Consider the following 7,332-nt stretch of genomic DNA (forward strand, 5'->3'; position numbering starts at 1 on the left):
AAAAAACAGTTCTGATGATCAAGGTGAGACTTGATGCTGGTTTAAATTAGAATGCTTGTGGAAATAGAGGGAGGAATGCTGTTGCTAGGATTCTGTGCAGGATCATTGTATTGAGGTGAGAAAGAAAGGTAACAAAGCTTTTGATCTGATTAAAGAGCAAAAAATAGAGCAGTCATTAATGAAAGTGAAAGACTGCCTAGTCAGTGAATTTGAGGGTGTGTGGCAATCAGGAATTGAATTTTGACATGTTAATTTTCAGCTATCAATCAACGCCTGAGTGGAAAGATTGAATTAGCAGTTAACTTTATTAGTCCCAAATTCAAGGTAGAGATATAAGAGGTGCTAAATTTAGAGATTAGTGTAATGAAGGTACTTAAAAACCACAAGGTAAGAGAATATCTAGGATATGTGTAAATGAAGGAGAAAGGACCAGGACTCAGGGCAGGTGGTAGTATTGAGTGATACAGAGGTGAGCAGCATCCAATAAAAAAGATAAAATGGACACTAATACAGGTGATGGAGAGAGACAAGGGTACTTAAAGTCGCAAGTGATCACATACGTGAAATTTATTAATATATCATAAATAGGTTTCTAAATTGATCAATCACAATTTTAAACAAAAACCCATCATTCATTCATTCATTCATTCATTCATTTTATTCCAAGAAGGTATCTGAGAAAATATAGGGATTCTAGATAAAATGTGAAAAAATATGAAGCAATAAACACATAAAGACCCCCTTAGTTAATCTAAAAGTACATGAATATTCATGCTTGTCCCTAAGCTATTAGAGAAATCTTCATCAAAAGGTGACATGAATAGAAATCATGCCGACCCATTATATGTGAAAGATTCAGCATGCATTTTTTTTTCTTTGCAGTAGAAAGAAAGCTATTGCTTCAAACCCTTAGGATGTACTTTCTCTCTGAAGCTTCGGTGAGGGTTCCTTCAAAACAATTAATTGGTGAGGAAAATCAGTCAGAAGAAGTATCTTTGACATGACTACACAGCAGAGTGGATTTGAGTAGAATCTGATTTTCACTGGCACTATGTGAACATGCATACATAATGACATTTTCAAAAGGTTAATGCATGGATTATGTAAGCACGGCTTACTTTAAAGCTGTGCAAACTCTCTGGGATATAAAAGAAAGTCAGCCTCCCATTCTCCTTATACAGAATCTAAATGCTCTAATGTAAAATGTTGATGTACAAATAAAATGCATTTAAAATCTTAAACTGTGAAAGTGGAATTCCTTTCTTAAAGTAGTAGGTACCGAGTCTACTGTGCTCAATCTAGTGGAAATTTAAAACAAGCAAATAATTAAAATAGGCAACATATTCAAACAGTTCTAAAATCAACCGCAAGAAAGGCAAGACCACTTTGTCTCAACTCTCTTCTCTATTTGGTCTTCATTTAGCCCAAGAGGCAACCAAATTGTCAATGAGAATACATGCTTTATCGAGACTCACAACTACATCTACATAATGTGTAGGTAGAGAGAGATTTCATACTACTCAGCTATAAATGGTATGTCTATATAAAACCACTTCTTTCAAGGTTCAGGGATGAAGAAGGAACAGAAGGTAGAAAGATTATAAGATCCAGATGCATAGATGACTACAAGGAAACAGCTTCTTCCAGACAGAAGAGAACTGATACACATATGAACTCAAAGACACTGAGAAGGCACAGAGAAGATCAGGACAAAGCAAACAAAATGCCAGCACAGAGAAAGAAGCTATTTGCAATTGATGTCAGTTCTAAAATCAACCACAGGATTGAGAGTCATCTACAAACCCGGATAAAACATTTTTTAAACGTCTTCAAGTCACACATTATTATCCATCTTGCATACAGAAGTCTCTCTACAAAGCATTAATTTAAAGCACATGACATATTATATTTATTTTTATTTAAGGTTTTGCAAAATATTGTTATAGCTCATTCTTTCCTCTTTCCCAATTCTTCCAATAACCACTTCTTGCCCACCCAACTTCATGTTGGTGAAATTAGTCTTTACCAATGTAGTGATACTGGGTATGTAAGCCACACTACAGGGCAGGTCTCATGCTTAGTAGTGGTACAACAACACAAAAAAGACTCCACGTGTTTTTTATTACTAGCAGTATTTTATTGCTTTTATTGTTATGGTTTGGTGTTTTTTCTTTTTGGTTTTTCTTTGGGGTTTTTTTCTTATACAGTTCATGAAAGAAACATGAAGTTGGGTGGGCAAGAAGTGGTTATTGGAAGAATTGGGAAAGAGGAAAGAATGAGCTATAACAATATTTTGCAAAACCTTAAATAAAAATAAATATAATATGTCATGTGCTTTAAATTAATGCTTTGTAGAGAGACTTCTGTATGCAAGATGGATAATAATGTGTGACTTGAAGACGTTTAAAAAATGTTTTATCCTGGTTTGTAGATGACTCTCAATCCTGTGCCGTTGTTACTCAAAGGAGAGGCTGCAACATTAGTATACCATTTGGTTGTATCTTCAAAGGGCAAAAAGGAATCTTATTGTAAGCAAATAAAAACTTCAAAGGAGAAATGGCTTTATTACTGCACAGTCAGTTATCTATTGGTTAGACATGATTGCTAAGAGCATAGAAGAACTATAGCAATGTTCTGTTTTTGATCTAATAGATAAAACTTGCCTGAAGATCAGAGTGCAGAACTAGCCACACTTGTCATCCGTACAGAACAGGCAGTGGTGGCACACACCTTTAGTCCCAGAAGCCACACTAGTTAGCCATAGAGGACAGGCGGTGGTGGTGCACACCTTTAACACCAGCACTAGAGAGGAATATAAAATGGGATGAGACAGGAACTCACTAACTTTCTGGTCTGAAGATATCATAGAGGTAAGAGTTCTCTAGTGGTTGGCTGTTTTGCTTCTCTGTCCTTTTAGCTTAAACGCCAATATCTGTCTCTGGGTTTTTATTATTTGTGATATAAGAAACAAAATCAGGACACAAGCTAAACATGACTTCTCTGAACAGGAACAGGGGAAAAATCAGTTCTGTTTCAGATGAACACAATTAGCTAAAGAACCTAATAAAGATGACAAAGGTTACAGCTGTTCTTGGTTGCTTTTTGGATTTGTACATTGTCTCCAGTAGCAAGAATGGTGGTGAATGGTTTCTCATTACCAGGAATGAATATCTATGGCCACTGCTAAATGATCAGTCTTTATAAGCAGAGACGAATTCTCAGAGTTCAGTATGGTCCCATTTCCTAGTAGATTGGTTATGTTGGATCATGTTCCCCCTGAAAGGGGCCAGGATTTGTTCTCTTTGAAATAGATATCTTGTGAACAAAAATTGGCCTATTTTTATCTCAATTGTTTTTTTTTTCTAAAACAATGTGGCCTTAAATTTCACTTAGTCACTGAGATGGCATTTCCCACAGTATTTTTAAATTTCCTTTACAACACTGAGATAGGCCAAGTTTTGTGGAATTTATTGTTTTTGTTATGTTATCTATTATTTTGAGGCACTTAGTTTGATGGGCTGTAGAATGACATTTTAAAGGTTCAGTTTAAGTACTCATTTAGGCACCATCTTGCAGGCTGAGAGAATGTCCATAAAGAAGTAATATATTTTTGAAATCTGTATACAACGGGACTTCTTCAATCGCATTTACAGGTATGAAAATAATTTGGAAGTGACCTCTTTCATGATTATTTTGTGTATGTGCATGTGAGTATGTATGTTCATGTATGTGCATATGTGTGTTTTTACACACACATGTAAATGAGTGCACATGTTGTGACAGAAGCGGAGGTCAGAGAACAACATCCACTGTTTTGTTTCAGTCACTGGCCACCTTTTTTTCCTGTCTGTTAATCTTTCATAATTTTTACTGGGTGACAGCTTCATAATTTATGTAATGATAGTCCAAATAACTAATGTTTCTAACACCTCAGGAATAAATTTGGTAATTCATTTAAGAGGAAATTGTATATGACGTTGGTAGTAAAGGTATTGGAAAACAGCACTTATTGTGTGTTTCGTTTTATAAATGAGGACTGTAACAAACATATATTTCCATTATTTTTGTTTAATCCTAGTATTGAGTATTTTACCATTTTCATTTCCTTATTCCATTATGATATGATATGATGATGTGATAATAATAAGCAAATTCATCTTGATATTTAAATGTAGGATGACTTGGAAGATTGTTGCTGCTAAATGAGAAGTGAATATCATTGGAAGGTGGCTAGAGTAATATTATTATTATTATTATTATTATTATTATAGTTGTTTTTCTATGAGAGGTTAGAATATTTTTTGCCATTTAAGCAACATTAGTGTGATATTACTTGAACACATCATTTTGAAAAAGTTCCATGTGGTTAAAAGAGATAACGTATGGTTTCAAGTTAATGAGAGAAGGATTGTGGTTCTTTTACTGTGTCCAGTTTACCTACATAGAGCTAATTTTCCAGAATTACTTTCCCTGTGTGGTCCAGAACTAGGATTGTCAACAGGAGAAAACTGAGTGACATTTGGAAAGTAAAAGCGAAGGGGCAGCCTTGCTTACACACAGAAGGCTGCTGCAGCACTAGGTACAGCTGCACTCCATGTGCAGAGTCATCGATCTTCTGAGTAACCTCTGAAGTTTTGCTGGATCTTTTGTTCTCTCTTGAAATGCAGCGAAAGGGTCACAGCTCATTGTTCACCAGAGCTTCAGGAAAATTGCGTCACTGAAGTTAGAAGCTAGAAGATTGGAGGAGTTTGCTGTGAAAGACAGATGTGGGTTCATGTATCCCTGCAGATTTAATCTCATCTTCATGAATTCCACTTTGGCCTTTCTTTCTCCCTGTTCATATTAATCTTCCCTTCCTGATGGCTGGCATAGTTCAGAAGTAAAAAGTGGCCTGAAGATAAGAAATATTGGAATAAGGTATAATACTACTTACAGAAGATCTGCTGCTTTGATGGAACTGATAAATATTCTTCTAGTCAGACATATGTGCTCATATATAAAATTAATTTTTATTAAATATACAAATGTATCTGGCACATTTTATCATTGGGAGTTCTTTCTTCTTTATCTCTCTTTTTCTACATACATTTAATTTTGTTAGTCCCTTCAATATAAATATATATTCATATATATATATATGTATGACTATATGAAAGTATACACACACACCCTCACATATAAAAGAGAAACAGATTAAAAATGGAGGGCGATTTTTTTATTCTCTGCACCTGAGACCTTGAAAAAGAATAGAACTTATGTTGGCATGATAAAGAAATTTAAAAATAGGCACACAAAAGGTGCAATCTATTGCTTATTTAATGATTGTCACTGCCAGGTATTTTAGGACAATGAGAGACAAAATAGTCAGACTTCCTAATCTTTCGAGACTCATATTCTAGCCAGTGACTTTTATTGCCAATGTCATGCATTCCATCTAGTGAAGGACTTTGAACACTGTGCACATATTCCTCTAATTATAAATGAGTGATTCTTAGGTAACCAGATAAATTTTAAATTTTAAAACAATTTCCCAATATGGTGATGTTCTTGCAAGATACTGCTAACAATGTGTGAGGTAGGAATCTCTGGGCATTTGGTGCCTTACCCTTGGTTCCCATTCTCAATCCCTCTGCCAGCTGCTCTCTGCCATCTGCCCACACTATTCTACTGACACAGCTGCTGCTTAGGCCGCCAGTGATCTATTTGCCAGATCTCATCTGTATATATTGGTACCTATTTTATTTCCATTTGACATTACAGTCATTCATGTCTTCATATCTTTTCAGTCTCTGACATTACTCTTCGCTTTTCCTCATTTCTCTACTTTCTTATCATCTATTAGTTTTGCATTTAGTATTTGGTTAGGAATAACAGAAAATATTGAAAATGACCCCAAAATCAGTATATTCTCTAATCTATCTATCTTCTAAGCATCTAATTGGAAGCGGAACCCTAAACTAATGAATTGGTCAATTCCTTTGTGCTTTGTTCCTTGATTTGATTTGACTCTCCCTGTAATATTTGTTCTACAAGCCTGATGTTTTGGTCACAATGAGACTCTTTTCTCATACCTTCCTTCTCTCCTATCTTTCTCTGGTTTATGTGCCTGCCAAACACACATTTCTAAAATGAAGAATGTGATAAGTCTCCCCCTTCCTTGCATAAGATATGAAGAGAAGTTTAAACTTCCTCTAAGCAGAAGGGGAAGTCCAGCATTCTTTGTTACTGGCTTCACCCAAGGTTCAGATTCTTTTAAAGCTACTACCTTTACCCCAGCGACAAATAACTCAAACTTACCTTTGCAGTATCTGTAGTCTTTTTATATGTCCTTAAGGAAATATTTTGTCTCCCCAGTTACTCTACTAGCAACTGTCCATACCTCAAGAGTAGTTCTCATTTCTTTATCAACTCAGTCTTCTCTCCAGTCATAGTTGACTGACCACCTATGATGTTCCAGACCTGTTATCATTCCTGTTTCCTAGCTGGTAATAGCTGTTCTCATTCCCCAAAGGCTTCCATTTCCATTGTTTATGTCTGTGCACCGCATAGCACCGTGTTTTCACTGTCACACAATGATGCTGTGGGATAATGCTTTTGTATACTGTAAAGATTTGTCACTTGCATTGGTTTAATAAAATGCCAAGTGGCTGTGACCAGCAAGGAAGTCTTGGTGGGGCAACCAAACTAAGAGAATTCTGGGAAGAGGAAACGCTGAGACACAGTCACCAGCCAGATGCAGAGGAAGCAAAATGAGAATGCCTCACTGAGAAAAAACACATAGCTAAACATAGACAAGAATTATGGGTTAATTTAAGTTGTAAGAGCTAAATAGTAATAAACATGAGAAATATAACACGCAAACAGTTTATAATTAACATAAACCTCTGTGTATTTATTTGGAACTGAATGACAGTGGGACCAGGTAGGATAGAAGCTTCCATCTACACAATGACATTTGGTTCAAGATATCTGCTCTGTAGGTAACAATACTCACACATGTTCAACTGCAATCAGCTGTATCTTAAGACTGTTTCTTCAACTTTCTTTCCTAATACACTTTGAGCCTATGATATATGGAGCTAGGTTGTATTTTTAGAATTTGTGTGTGTGTGTTTGCAAGTGCCTGTGTTCACATTGGTCTCTGTGAGTTCTACTACTTTACAATTTATTCATGAATTTTTCTGAATGAAAGTGATTTAGAATCAGAGGAGCTGATAGACTGAATTGTTTTATTTCTTTGACCCAGATCTGCAAAAGATAAAAATGAATTATGATTGCTGTGAACATTTCATAAGCTTCTGGGACTTTAGGTCTAGGAGAAAATGTTTTGTA

The sequence above is a fragment of the Microtus oregoni genome, unplaced genomic scaffold (genome assembly GCF_018167655.1).
Source record: "Microtus oregoni isolate MIOR12 unplaced genomic scaffold, Mior012 000021F_ref0000039, whole genome shotgun sequence".
NCBI lineage: Eukaryota > Metazoa > Chordata > Mammalia > Rodentia > Cricetidae > Microtus > Microtus oregoni.